Here is a 15637-nt window from a genome sequence, read left to right on the forward strand (position 1 = left end):
TACTATATGTCTATATCTATTATCAATTCAGTTATCAATTATCAATCATTACCCCTAGGCAGAAAAATGATTTACATCATTTAAAGTTTGAATTTCACTTTATAAAGTTTGGTTTTTTATCATTTATTTTATAGATGAAATAAAAAAATATAAAAAAAAAATTATTTAAAAATAAGAGATTAAATTTTTTTCTCTAAAATAAAATTCAAACTTTAGAAAATTCAAATAAAAAAATTGGAAAATTGTTTTTTATTTAATTTCTAAAAGAAAAAATAAAAAAAACAAGCTTACACACATACATTCACAATATACATGTATTTTATATCTTAACAAAATAACGAGACACGGATTTACATAGTGTTTTTTGGACTATTTTATTCTCATCAATTTTTTAAAATTTCATATATCTACTTTTTTTTTACAAACCCTAACCCGTTACAATCTCTTCTCTGTTTCTGCAATTTTTTTAGCTACTTTATTTGTGTGTAGGCTGTTTTTGTGAAGTTTTTTGTTGTTTTATGACAATCTTTCTCATTCCTCTATGCTAGAAAACTCAGCTTAAAATTTAAAATAATTTTAATCCTCTCATCTATTTATACGATGTGTTAGAATTTAGCTACGCACAAACAATAATTTTGTTAAAGAGTCCAGCGATATTGATTTATTATGCTTCGTATGAATTGAGTTCAAAGTTGAAAATTGCTTCAACAAAAACAGCTTGTTTATTTCAAATTCTCATGTGCTCCTTATTTTTGGTTTATATGCCATTCTTCCGTTACTAATACAAGTAGAAGTTGTTTAAGGGTTTCACTTTGATTATCCGTTAAAAGCTCATGGCAACAATGTCAGAATTTGAATAAGTTGAATGATAATTATTTGTACAAGTTGACATATTAATGTACAACTCTGAAATTTGCTTTACTGAGATGGAAGTCAGCATTAATTCCTCTTACAAAGTTATCAATCATCTGCCATGAAGAATTATTCCCCCTTTCTTTACTTAATAATATTACATATTAAAATTAAAATTTTAATTATTTTTCAAGTGACATTTTTATTAATATGTTTCAATTAGATTTTAATAATTCTTTTTGTTGTTTTGTCCATGGCATCTGAACTAGTTAGTTAGTTAATTTTAGAATCTCTTAATATGCTTTCACTTTTAATGTATCAAAAACTATTGGATTGATTATGTGACTATATGATTATGTATTGAATGTTCTTATTCTTATAAACAGTGACCCAAAAAAATTGATTGGTGGGAGCAAAAATATATAAAGATAAAATATAGATAAAAATATATTTATGTCCCTGCTTACAAACTATTAGAGATTTTCATTTATATTTTTCCTTTGAATGTTGTCGTACTGAATTATTATTTCTTTTATTTGTATGCATTCATTTTTTATTGTTTCTTAGAAAATAATAATAAAACTTTCTATGTGTGGAATATTATTGAATAATGAGAATGCAATTTGACAGATTGATGTTGCTTTTAAAATTTTATTCTTTACCTAATAATAGTATGAACTAAAAGTAGTTTGTATTATTGATTAATATTAATGGAAATATTATATCATCAATATTTCTATAATTAAGTATAAATATAGTACTCAATGAGTCTTGTATATTTATTACAAGGATAGGAAATTATGTATTTTAATTTATTAGGATAGTAAATTATACCTTTTAAGATAGGAAAGATTTAATATAATTTCATATCAAAAGATGTATATATACATGTTCATAACTAATGGAAAAGCAGGTTGAAATAACTTATTTTTTACATGGTATCAGAGACAAACACAAAAAGAACTTGGGCTACATAACCATGGTAGCAGAACCAGGAAAGAACTCTGTAAATATAACAAAGGCTTCAGAAAAAGGAATTAAAAAAATTTACTCGCCATATAACCTCAATGTGAGTGACAACCCAGGAAATATAATCACGCAAGTGCAGCTGCCTGTAGAAAATTATGAGGAATGGGCCAGAGCGGTGAAAATATCACTTCGGGATCGGAGAAATGGAGATTCATCGATGGAACTCTCACAGAACCAGAACAAGGTGCATCTGATCTTGAGGATTGGTGGACAGTCCAATCCATGATTGTGTCATGAATCTTGAACACGATCGAACCAAGGTTACGGTCAACCGTTGCGTATGTTGAGAACGTGCGGACACTGTGGGAAGATATCAAAGAGCAATTTTCCGCTGTGAACGGACCACGAATACAACAACTGAGGTTAAATTTGACGAGATACAAGCAGGAAGGGATGGCCATGACGGCGTATTATGGGAAATTGAAAGTACTGTGGGATGAATTAGCACAGTGCGAGCAAATTCCCAAATGCCCGTGTGGTGGATGTAAGTGCGGGATTGGATCTCAACTTGAAGAGCGAAGGGAAGAAGAGAGGGACCACCAATTTTTGATGGGCCTAGATAATGCGAGTTACGGAATAGTGCGGTCAAATATCTGGCAACAGATCTTTTGCCATCGCTGAATCGTGTGTACGCAATGCTAGTCCAAGAGGAGAGAGTGAAACGATGGCTAAGGCACCAAAGAGAGAGGGTTGGTTGTGGGACTCGCGATGCAGGCAGGGAATAGGACGAAAGAACGAGGAGATCCTAGCCAAAAATCAACAATATGCTCTAACTATAGCAAAAGTGGGCATGTTGTTAAATGATGCTTTCAAATTGTAGGGTATCCAGAATGGTGGGGTGATCGGCCAAGGAATGAAAGAAGAGACGGTGACAAAAGCTACGGACAACAAGGCACGCATACTCGAGGAATTCCATCACGTGCACATGTGGCACACATTGATGAAAGTGGTAGCCATGCTATTAATACAGAAGACATGACATGTGAGATGTCAGGATTGACCAATGAGCACTAGAAAGTATTGGTAGATATGATTAACAAGCAAAAATCAAATGACTCTGAAAAAATGGATAGTAAGAGAATTTTTTATTTATGGATCATTGATAGTGGAGCTTTCAACCACATGACGGGAAACCTGAAAAATTTGTGTGAAAAGAAAACTATACGCGGGTGTCCAGTAGGTTTACCAGATGGAGAGCAAGTGATAGCGTGCAAGCAAGGAACAGTGATACTTGAAGGAGGACTTGAATTGAAAAATGTTCTCTATGTACCTCAATTAAAATATAACTTACTCTCAGTTTCTCAATTAACAGATGAAGAACACTGTCTAGTACAATTCACTGATAAATTTTGTGTTATATAGGACCGCACTTCGAGGATGCTGATTGGAGTGGGTGAGCAGAAGGATGAGCTTTATTGGTATCGTGAGGCACACAAGATTCAAGCTTGTCATGCCAGAACAGAGAATCAACTAGTACTTTGGCATAAGAGACTAGGGCATCCATCATTTAAAATTGTGCAAATGCCCCGTAATGTAAGTGAGAAATATACAGGCAATGAGATTTGTGAAATTTGTGAAAAATCCAAACAAACAAGAGATAAGTTTCCTTTAAGTGATTATCAAGCTTTCAATATTTTTTATTTAATTTATCATGACTTGTGGGGGCCCTATAGAACTCCCTCCTCGTGTGGTGCTTCATATTTCTTAACTATTGTGGATGATTGTTCACGAGCAGTTTGGATATATTTGTTGAAAGAAAAGGCTAAGGTATCAATCACATTGAAAAAATTTTTCACTTTGGTTGAACACCAATATAACAAGTATGTTAAAATGGTTCGATCTGATAATGGAACGGAATTCATGTGTTTAAAACAATACTTCCTACAATAAGGTATTGTTCACCAATCGTCATATACTCATATGTCAATACATCACAACAAAATGGACGAGTGGAGTGTAAACATCAACATATTCTCAATGTTGCTAGATCATTACGTTTTTAAGGCAATCATCCTATTCAGTTTTGGGGAGAATGTGTCTTAACTGCTGGCTATTTAATTAATCGTACGCCATCCTCAATACTGAAGGGCAGGACTCCGTATGAGGTTTTTCATGGAACAATTCTAAGTTATGAGCACTTGCGGATTTTTAGCTCTTTGTATTATGCTCAAAATCAGAATAGGCAACGGGACAAATTTGCCAGCCATAACTGAAAATGTGTGTTTATCGGGTATCCTTTTGGGGAAAAAGGATGGAAACTATTTGACTTGGAAAAAGAAATTTTCTTTGTTTCTCGTTACGTCCATTTTGTTGAAGATATGTTCCCTTTTAAAGTGGATCAAGCTTTGGAACAAAGGATTTGAAGATTGTTAAAGAAGACACACACAATGGGCCAAGTTCAATATCCACACTTGGGCCCAATACTCCACACTTAAATAACTGTGCTGGGGATTCCCTCATTGAAGCATCTATTGACAAACAAGGGGGACATGAGCTTAATGAAGAGATTAAAGAGTACATTGTTGACAATACATCGGAACCAAGTGCAGCAGAAACAACGCCGACTTCTGATCTGCCATTGGTCACGATGGACGTTCCACTTAGTCGGGGTCACCGCATGAAGACACCCTCAGTCAGGTTAATCGATTTTATCTCTATTGTCACGATACCAATCAGCCCTACCGACCAACCTCCCTCTCCATCAAAATGCTCAGGTGTGTCCTATCTTATACAAAATTTTGTGAATTATAATTCATTTTTCAAACAACTCCATAGTTTTCTTGCCTCTCTCTAATCAGAATAGGAGCCTCTATTTTTCTCTCAAGCAGTTAGAGATGAGCGTTGGCGTGAAACAATGCCCAAGAAATTCGTTCACTTCAACTCAATGACACTTGGAAGCTCACAACCCTTACCCCAGGAAAGAAAGCACATGGGTGTAAGTGGGTTTATAAAATTAAATACAATTCTGGTGGAACAATAGAAAAGTTCAAAGCAAGACTGGCAATTTTGGGAAATAATCAAGTGAAAGGCTTGGATTACAATGAAATATTTTTTCCAGTTGTAAAGATGGTAACAATTCACATAATACTCGCAGTGGCAGCAGCCCAGGATTGGGAACTCCACCAGATAGATGTCCACAATGCATTTCTTTATGGAGAACTTGATGAGGATGTTTACATGAAGCTTCTCCTTGGTTTTCAAGTGCCTCAACAAGGACTGGTCTGTAAACTTCAGAAATTTCTTTACGGACTGCGGCAGGCTCCATGCTGCTGGTTTGTAAAATTTTCATCTGCCCTCCTTCGATATGGTTTTAAGAAATCTCCAAAGAACCATTCATTGTTTAGCCTTCGTCACAATAGCATGCAATTGTTAGTTTTGGTATATCTTGATGACCTTATAATTACAGGAAATAATGGTGCTGCAATTCAACGTTTCAAAGAGTATTTACACACATATTTTCACATGAAAGATTTAGGCCGATTGAAATACTTCTTGGGAGTTGAGGTTGCCAAATCTCCGACTGAAATCTTTCTTTCCCAAAGAAAATATGCTTTGGACATAATCACAGAAACATGACTTCTAGGTGCTAAGCCTATAGCAACATCATGCGAAGAGAATCATCGATTGGGGTCAGCCACAGGTTCTCTTTATCCAATCCTAGCATATATCGTCAGCTTGTTGGAACTTAGAAGACTGATTTATTTGTGTTTTACTCGGCCTAATCTAGCCTACAGTGTTCACATGTTATCCCAGTTCATGCAAACTGGCAAGCCGCTTTACATGTTGTACGCTATTTAAAGGGATACCCTTGCCAAGGAATTCTTCTTCCACAAGAGAACAATTTACAGCTCTGTGGATGGTGTGACTCCGATTGGGCTAGTTGTCCACTCACTCGCAAGTTGGGTGGTTCATCCAACTTGGTCACTCACCAATATCTTGGAAAACTCAGAAACAACAGACAGTGTCTTACTGAAGCTGAATATCGTTCAATGGCTCAGACAACAAAAGAATTGAAGTGGATTAAAGATATACTCTTCTCTCTATACGTGCCTCATCATGTCCCCATTCGTCTCTATTGCGACAGTCAAGCAGCTCTTCACATTGCTAAAAATCCAGTTTTTCATGAACGCCACGAAACACATTGAAGTAAACTGTCATCTTGTTCGGGATGAGATCGTGCACCAACGCCTCCTTCCATCTTATGTTCCCGGCTTCTCGCTCACACTTAGTTGGCCGACCTTTTTACTAAAACTCTTGGTGTCAAAAAATTTGAGGCAATATTGGTCAAGTTGGGCATTGAAGATTTGCATGCTCCAACTTGAGGGGGTATTAATGAAAATATTATATCAACAATATTTCTATAATTAAGTATAGATACAATACTCAAGGAGTACTCCTGTGTATATTTATTACTAGGATAGAAAATTTGATATAATTTTATATTAAAAGATGTATATATACGTGTTCATAACTAATGAAAAAGCAGGTTGAAACAACTTATTTTCTGTAAATGATCTAATTAAAAAGGACGTAAAAAATTTAAAAAGATGAAAAGAACGGTGAAAATGTTAACACAAGATGTAAGCTAAATAAAAATTGAACTAAAAAGAAAACTCGAATTTTGTGGAAAAATTGGATAAATCAAAAGAAATATAGAAAAAGTCTTAACCCTGACCTTAAGACTATATTTTGTTATGAAAATAAAATAACACAACACAAGACATTGAAAATAAAACATATAAATTAGAAACATAAAAATTATTATTCTTATATTTTATTTAGTGATAATAATTTAAATATAAAAAAGAATAAATTATTAAAATTCACTTTTACTAGTTTGCTGGCCTTGGATGATCCATATGACTAACCTCACCGAATATAGTAATAATTATTCATGGTATTTAGGCGAATACTCGCATCAAGTTGTTTTAAAACACTTTTTTAAGGATGTCTAGGTGTCAAACTGTGTTTGGATGTATTTAATAAATCAGTTTAATAGCTTGAAGATTAAAAACCAAAAAAATTGATTTTTTATAATAACAGTAATAAACTCAATTGTCTAGACCATAATTATTAGATCTGATTCGATCTAGTCATTTATATAATCGGACCGGGTCATGTTTTTGTTTTCTTTTTTTTTTTACTTCTAAAAACGATATCGTTCAGCAATCCTAGTCTCTTCCCTCAACCTCACTCTTTCATTGAAACTCGAGCTCTATCATATCTCTCACTGTGGCTCATCACTGCTCTCGCGCCCAAGCTCTCTCCCTCTCTCAGCTCCGGTCTCTCTCACTGTCTTCGGTGTAGCACTTAAGCTCGTCGTCACTCTCTCAGCTTTAGTATCTCTCATCGTCTCCGGTCTAGCACTTAGTCGCGTTCGCACGCCTTTCCTACCCTCGTTGTAGCCGGCGGCAAAAGCAGCAGGTCCCATGATCAGTCGTCTTTGTCGCTCCCAGTCACGTCATCGTCTCACACTTAGTCTCGCGCTTTGGTTGCACTCCGTCGTTGCTGGCAGTAGAAGCAGCCGGTCCCCGGGCTGGTCGTCGTTATGGTCTTCTTGCTTTGACTCTGTTGTCAGCTTCCTCTTTGCCGTCATCTTCCTCTCCACCATCATCTTCCTTCGCACAACTAGAAGCTGGTCCTCGACTTGGTGAATTCCAACAAATTTTTCTATTCTTCCTTTTCTGTTTTGTTGTTGTCTTTGATTTTGTTGCTAAGAATATTGTTGAACTAGTCTTTTTTGTTGTTGAAAATCATTACTTACATAAATTTGTTATTGATTATCGTCGTCAAACTTTGAATTTCTTGCTGATTTACTCAAATAATTACTTAGCTAAATCTTTTTTATGCTGAAAATCATTATTGAGTTGAATTTGTTAGTGATTGAACTTGGAATTTGTGATTGTCTTAATTAACTATAAATCTTTCTTTAGGAATCCAAAGAAGAATTAATTAAGTGGGGTTAGCATTAGAATTGTCTATTATCTTTAACTTCTGAATTTGTATAACATATAAAACTGTTTTGATAGCTCTAATTTTGCATCGAAATTCTAATAGATTGTAATTGTTTTTTATTATTTATTGTCTTTTGTTTATTTCATCTCATTAAGATATAATGGATATTAATTCGAAACTACTTAATTCACAAGACAATGTTAAAGATTGTATAATAATTGGTGTGGAAGAGAATGTGAGTTGCATTTGTGATTGCAATAACAACAATAGTTTACTATAGATTGTAGCCTTTTATTTTAGGATAATTTACACTAATAAATTGAATAAAGTTTAAAATTACACAGATGTCCTAAATAGCTAAATCAATTTTCGTACACACATGTCCTAGAATATTTCTATATAAATCGAATAAACTAGATTCAATTTAGCTATAATAGTAGTAAATCGAATCAACTATATTCAATTTACTATATATATATATATATCTCAACTGCAGTGGTGGCGGAGAGGTTGGTATCGTGGATAGGGTGCCGACTTCTTTACAGTGTGGGGCACTGGCTGGTATGGGTGATGCATTGCTGGATGATGATGACGACGATGATGTGGAGCCGGACCACATTGCTGATGACAGTGGCGATGACATTGCAGCGAGTAATCCAGCTGGGGTTGGCAGTGGTTCTAGCTCTGGGACACAGCAATACCCTCCGCATTTTTCATCTTTGGACTTGGATGCCATGAGACAGGAGGGGTTCCTGGGGAACCCACTGGATTTGGTGCTAGAGATACCTAGGGTACTGGAGGTCTTACAGGGTTTTAGGTTGGTCAGCAGTTTCAGGATAAAGAGGAGGCTATGTTAAGCGTGAAGACGTATAGCATCCGACGCGGGGTACGGTACAAAGTGGTGGAGTCCGATTATCGCAGGTACATTGGGAAGTGTACCGAATTTGGGAACGGGTGCACATGGTTGATTAGGCTAAGTCTCCGGCAGCGCAAGGGTATTTGGGAGGTAAAACGGTACAACAGACCTCATACCTGTCTCGCGACCACAGGAGTCTTGATTATCATGTGATCTTGGCCTACATCATGCCAATGGTTAGAACCGATGCATCCGTCTGCATTAAGGTACTGCTGAATGCAATGGAGGCACACTTTAGGTTCAGGCCGACTTAGAGGAGGGTTTGGTTGGCGAAGCAGAAGGCCGTCGCCCATATTTACGGTGATTTGGATGAGTCATACAATGAGCTTCCGCGGTGGGCCTTAGGAGTTCAGCTAACTATGCCTAGCAGTGTTGCAACAAAACCACTTACAAAATCACTTATAAAACCGCTAATATCATTCACTAACAAAACCAATAACATCATTCACCCCCTAAACCACTAACAAAACCCTAACAAAATCACTAACATCATTCACTATCAAAACCACTAATAAAACCCCTAAAATCATTCACTAACAATGCCACTAACATCATTCACTATCAAAACCACTAACAAAAAATATATAAAAAAAAATAAGTTATTCGCTCCCATTTTAAAAGAACAAGTTCGCACTAACCTCTTTGTTGATGACACCAGCTATATGGGCTACTCCATCCAAACGATAAAGTATGTCCGGATTATCCCCCATCGGCTAAATATTCTGCTCAAGCCTTTGTTGGAGTCATTTTGGGTCATTTTCTCTAGGATTTGGTGGGGTTTGGATTTGGAATAGTGGTTCGAATGAGGTTAGTTCGAACTCCTTATATAGGCAAAAGAGGGAGTAATTCGAAACAGCTTGTTTCAAATTACTATGAGCACTAAAACTTGAGTAGTTCGAACCTAGCCAATTCAAATTAGTGTGTGTAATTCGAATGAGGGTGATTCGAATTAGTTCTTGAGTCCGCGTGTGTGTAATTTGAATTACACTAATTCGAACTATATAGAAAAGTGCTCTTGGTAGAACCTTGTAACGTTTTTTTATTTTGGTGGAATCATGTAAATATACCCGATGCTTGGTTTATATGGGTCATTTGCCCTAGTTTTGAGTTATAATTAACGAAATAGGTTAAGAGAAAAAGATTTGTGCTTTAAATGCCAAAGAATTTCCTTTCATTAAGTTTTATAGATTGTGACAACGTGTTAGGTCATAGGTGATTGTTATGTTAGTCAAATCCATATCAATTTCATCTGGCCTGGTTAATGTTTGAAATTAGTGTAAGTATGATTGGTTTGATTTTATGTTTTTAACCAAATACAGGGATGTGGTTTTGCTTCCCTCTAGGTTTAAATTCAGCATGTGTGCTCCTAATATAATTTGTAAGAACTTGCTTGGGGAGTGCTTACATGGAGGTCTTTCCTTGCATCTAAGTAGAATAGAGAAATTTCCTATTAACATATCTTTGATATTTTGGTCGTTGATAGCAATCTATTAATCAAATTATTCTCTATGTTAGTAAACTAAGTACTAATTCAGTTGCCAGCATACAATTTTAGGAAATGATTTGAGTTACGAGAAGACAATGTTAGGGACTACCTTAACTATTCTTTTGGAAAAAAGAACATAACTAAAATGAGATAAGTGATACTAATACCAATTTATGTGTCAGTGACAATTTTAATTGATTTATCTTGAATTTCATGGTTCAACGTAAGCATAGATTCCATTCTGCATCAGGAGTTGTAGTTATATGTAGCATAGTGATGTCAATATATAGGGCCTCGGTCCTATTTTATAGGGCTAAAAGAATAAAAGATCCTACAACTAACAAGGTCAAATTTTCAAAAATTCTACAAAACCAAAAGTTCTTACGGGCCAAAAATCCTAGAGCCAACCCGCAGGCTACCTAATCTTTTTTTTTTTAAACATTGCCAATTTGCCATGCAAGCAAACAAGGCTTTGATGTGAAAAATTATGCATTCACTTTCACTTTCCACTTTGGAAGCTTTGATCCGATCCAAAGAAATTACACTATCTTCCATAAATAAGTTAGTGACGGTCAAACGGGCACTAGTTAGCTTCTTGACTTTGTGGTTTGTGCACTATTAACAATTCTGCAGAAAAGCTTATCTCAACTTTGATACTAAATCACAATCAATCTATCTATTTTGTATTTATGAGTGGACCCTATTTTTCTAATCACACTTTGTTATTTATGGATAATACATTGAAATGAATAATGAACAGGAACCTGCACCATATACATATATGGTTAATTAATTAATTAATACCATTCTTCAACTATCATCTACCACCTCAAACTCTCACCTCTCCAGTTTATCTCTCAAGTTGAATGTCTAAAATTATAATTAATCAGATGAACTCCATTGTTTTATACTTTTTATAAGTATAATATAAGAGTTTAATTTCAACATACGTAAAGAACTTTACATTACAAGCTCGCTTTAAATGCTTTCACTTAAAATATGGTCTTTGATGGAGTTCATGGTGTAAGGGATATAAGTAAGTATAGTTAGTTGTGGAGTTAGTTAGGCTGTTACGTAGGGAATATAAAGTTAGTTATTCTGTTAAAGCCTACCAACTATATGTATATACACTCATGTAATGTGGCAGTGTTGATTGGCCAATTCATTCTCTTCCCTCATCAAAATAAATGTAGAGCCTAACCAAAGATCCCTGTATTTTCATGCTACATCAGTTTGGTATTGCACGAAAACCAATAATAGAATGATCAATGATGTACATACAATTTATATAGTGTTGTAATATAGATAAGGAATGAAGCACAAGAATCTAGAATGAAATATCATGGAACTCATGTACATCTGTGTGTATATGATGTAGTATAATGGAAATTGAGTGTGGAAACTGTGTTTATGGTTGAGTATGGAAATATGAGTGTGATGAAGGAAGAATGGAAAATAGTTAATCAAATTAGGAGAAGTAGAAAAGGGAGACAATCAATTTTCCTACTCAGTCATATTTATACTATTCCCTGCTTATAAGTAACTCCACTTTAGTAACGGAGCTTAGGTTGAGTCCATTTATAATTGTTATATATGGCTTGAAATATAAGAATGGAACAGTTCCGTTTTAAACTCTCTTTCCATTCCTTTTTGAGACATCAATTAGAATTCCAGATGAAGAGACAAGAGAGAGTGATTTGGGAATAAAATGCTTGCCCTTCCTACCTCTATTATTACCATTTTCAACACTAAAAAATCGAACACCACTCCTAAACAATCAAAATATATTGTTCACAACTATTAAAGAATTAAACAAGAAGATCCAAAACTAGAAGAGTTGAAAAAGAAACAGAAAATGGAAATATGAAATGATATGTAAAAACTAAAAAACAAGTAACATGTACTTTGTTGGAATCAGGATAACATGACTCCAGCAAATTAAGAAGAGCCAAAATAACTAAGGCAGTTATCCAAATGAACACCAGATGCAGCAATGCGAGGAACAAACTTTTCTTGATTGAGCATAGCTTAAGCAATAGCCCATACTGAACTGAAATAGCGTACATTTCTAAGCTATCAACTGTTGGACTGTGATTTCAGACAAAGGCAAAATCAGTGATGATTGTTTGAAATTAGAAAGTTCATGAGCCACTTGCTGCATTGATAGTCTTGACTTTGAATTAGAGTGCAAGCATGCCAATGCCAATGTTACCACCTGAACTATAACTTGAATGTCTTTTTGACATGATGGTAAATGGATGCGTGAGTCCAAGAGATCTTTTACTATTATGTTTTTGCTAGAAGATTCGAACAAAGACGAGATTAGATCTCCCATGTGTCTTCCCATTAATGTTTCCAATGCCACCACTCCAAAACTGTATACATCACATTTTTCTGTCAAAGTCAACATGTAGGCCAATTCTGTGCAATAGACCATGAAAATTGTCAACAAATCTAATTTCTCAGATTGAATTTTGCTTTAATTAAAGTATCAAAACATTTTACAATTTTTTTGTAAAGCAATAACTTCACCTGGTGCAAGATATTCGTATGTTCCAACTTGCAAGGTTTGGTTTGAAGAATCAGGATCAATAAGTCTAGCTGTGCCAAAGTCTGAGACAACAACATGCAACTGAGTTCAACAAAATGTTGTTGCTTGTTACATCTTTGTGAACTATTGCTGGGGAACAATCATGATGCATGTAAGACAAAGCATTAGTTGTTCCACTAACGATATTCACTCTTTGGCTCCAACTTAGCTCCTCAGCTTCATCATCAATTCTCAAGGCATAAAATAAGTTTCCTCTTTCCATGTATTCATAAATTAGAAACATACACCGATTATGAAGACAAAATCCATGAAACTTGACAATGTTTCTATGGATGATTTGTGTTAACATCTTGACCTCATTGCGGAAACTCTTGTCAAAAGAAGGATTTTGAGACTCCAATTGATGAAGTTTCTTCAATGCAACAACTTTGCCACTTGGAAGTTGTGCTCTATACACACTGCCATATGCACCAGTTCCTATGCAGTATCTGATATCAAAGTCCTGTGTTGCATCAATGATATCTTCAAAAACAATTTTTCCATCGTCTAATAATAACAATTTCTTACCTTATTTATCGTCTAATCAGTAGTTGTTTTCACTATTGCTATCTCTCCAGAGATTAGAGTGAAAACAGAGGAATTTGTGGAAGTTATTATATTTGCCTATTCAAGCATTATAATTAAACAACTTTTCACAAAAATGAACAATGTGATCAAGAAAAAAAAAACAATATTTACTATACACGAAAGTCATATTGAGATGTTAAAACTGAAAAAAAAAATTACTTAACTAGTAAAATGATCAATTTTAATCGAGTATCTTTATGCTTGGGTACAGTATTTGACATACAACAAGGGCCAAGAGAAACGTCAAAGCTGAAAAATTCACTTTAACCAATATAAATTAACCTTCAATATGCTTGGTTGTCACGTGTTTCACAAAAAACAAATATGGAAGTAAAAAAATCGGCACCAAGAAAAAAGGTAAAAAATGGGTTAGACGAGAATCCAATTACTATTATAAGAGACTAATAGCACTTCATTTGGCTGCATGCAAAGATTAAATTCAATATAAAAAAACCTACAGTTATTCTTAAAACAAACAGCATTTTTTTCATGTTTAAACAACATAAGATGCAATAATAAAAGGAGGAACAAGATTTACATTATTATTAAGCTTAGCTTAAACAACTCAAGCACAATTGAAATAAAATATATCTTTTAAGCTATCAACTGATAAACTGAAATTTTTCAGAAAAGGATAAAGACAATGATAATTGTTCAAAATTAGAAAGTTCATATGCCACTTGCTGCATTGATGATCTTGACATTGGATCAGAGCGCAAGCATGCCAATGCCAATGTTAGTACTTGAACTATTGTTTGAGTGTCTCTTTGACATAATGATAAGCGAATGCGTGAATCCAATAGATCTTTTATCATTATGTTTTTGTTAGACGAGTTGAACAATGAAAATATTAGATCTCCTGGATGTCTTCCCGTTAATGTTTCCAATGCCACTACTCCAAAGCTGTAAACATCACACTTTTTTGTCACAGTCATTGTATAGGCCAATTTTGCAGCACAGACTAAGAATGGTGTCAATGAACTCAATTTCTATCTCATATTCAAGAACTAAATCTATTTAATAAAATATCAAAAGATTTTACAAGAAAACATCACCTGGTGCAAGTATCCATATGTTCCAACTTATAATGTTTGATTTGAAGATCAAGATCAAGAAGTCTAGCAGTTCCGAAGTCCGAGACAACAATATGCAACTCTGAGTTCAACAAAATATTATTGTTTGTTACATCTTTATGAAACTATCAGTGAGAAACAGTCATGATGCATGGAAGCCAAAACATTAGCTGTTCCACTAACGATATTCACCCTTTTGTTCCAACTTAGATCCTTAGCTTCATCATCATCTGTCATGACCTGAACCAAGCTATGACTGACATTTAAGGGACAAGTCTCTCAGCAAGCCAAACGACCAAAATTTTAGAAAAACGGACAGAATCTCCTCTATTCCTATAATCTTACCAACATGAATATTATCTTTTTTTATCAATAGTAAACATCCATTTCCAAGGACAACAACAACAACATATTCCAATCATATCTACAACCCAACATGTCAAAAGTCGCATCATATATATTAAGTTGATAACTAAAGTATATAGTTAAATCTATACATTTTACATAACCAAGTCATACTTACTATCTAAACAGTTCGAGATTTAAAATAACATAACCCACACGAAGACCCTGCCTGTGACATATGGAGCATTGACAAACTCTAGGTTTTTGCATGAAGGTTCCATTACATATCACATGGCCCTTGGAAAGAAGAAGGGCTCAACGAAATGAATAAGATCTACTGTGGGGCATGTGGAATGGAACCTGAAATGACACTTGTATCTGAAAAATATGGGAATATAATAGGATGGGTTTTGTAACTCAATGAGCAAACATTATATCTATAACCCACACGAAACAATACAAATTTTACCTTAAAAGTTATATTTATTTTCAGAGATGAGAAATTTATATTAATTAATTATGCAAACAAATAGATAAATAGTTAAGTGAATGAACTGAAATGAGAGTTCTCATTCCAAAAGTCAAATCAAATCAAATATTACACACTTAGGGCGGCTCCATCTCTAAGGGTAGTCCTTCCCTCTAGTGTGCCCGTACGATATAACAGATCCAACATGTGGTCTACACGTTGGGCTAGCAACGCCCCAACTAGCTGAGGTCTGAGTTAGATGCATCTCAATTAATGTTATAACCGCTATTAACTACGGTTTTTTAGTCAGAGTCTCCCAAACCAATACAAACTA

General features: G+C 34.7%; 1 pseudogene; it reads right to left on the reverse strand.

The window, feature by feature from the left end:
- LOC107647287 lies at window positions 12122–14726 on the reverse strand (annotated as a pseudogene).

Source organism: Arachis ipaensis, chromosome B06 (assembly GCF_000816755.2).
Source record: "Arachis ipaensis cultivar K30076 chromosome B06, Araip1.1, whole genome shotgun sequence".
Lineage (NCBI taxonomy): Eukaryota > Viridiplantae > Streptophyta > Magnoliopsida > Fabales > Fabaceae > Arachis > Arachis ipaensis.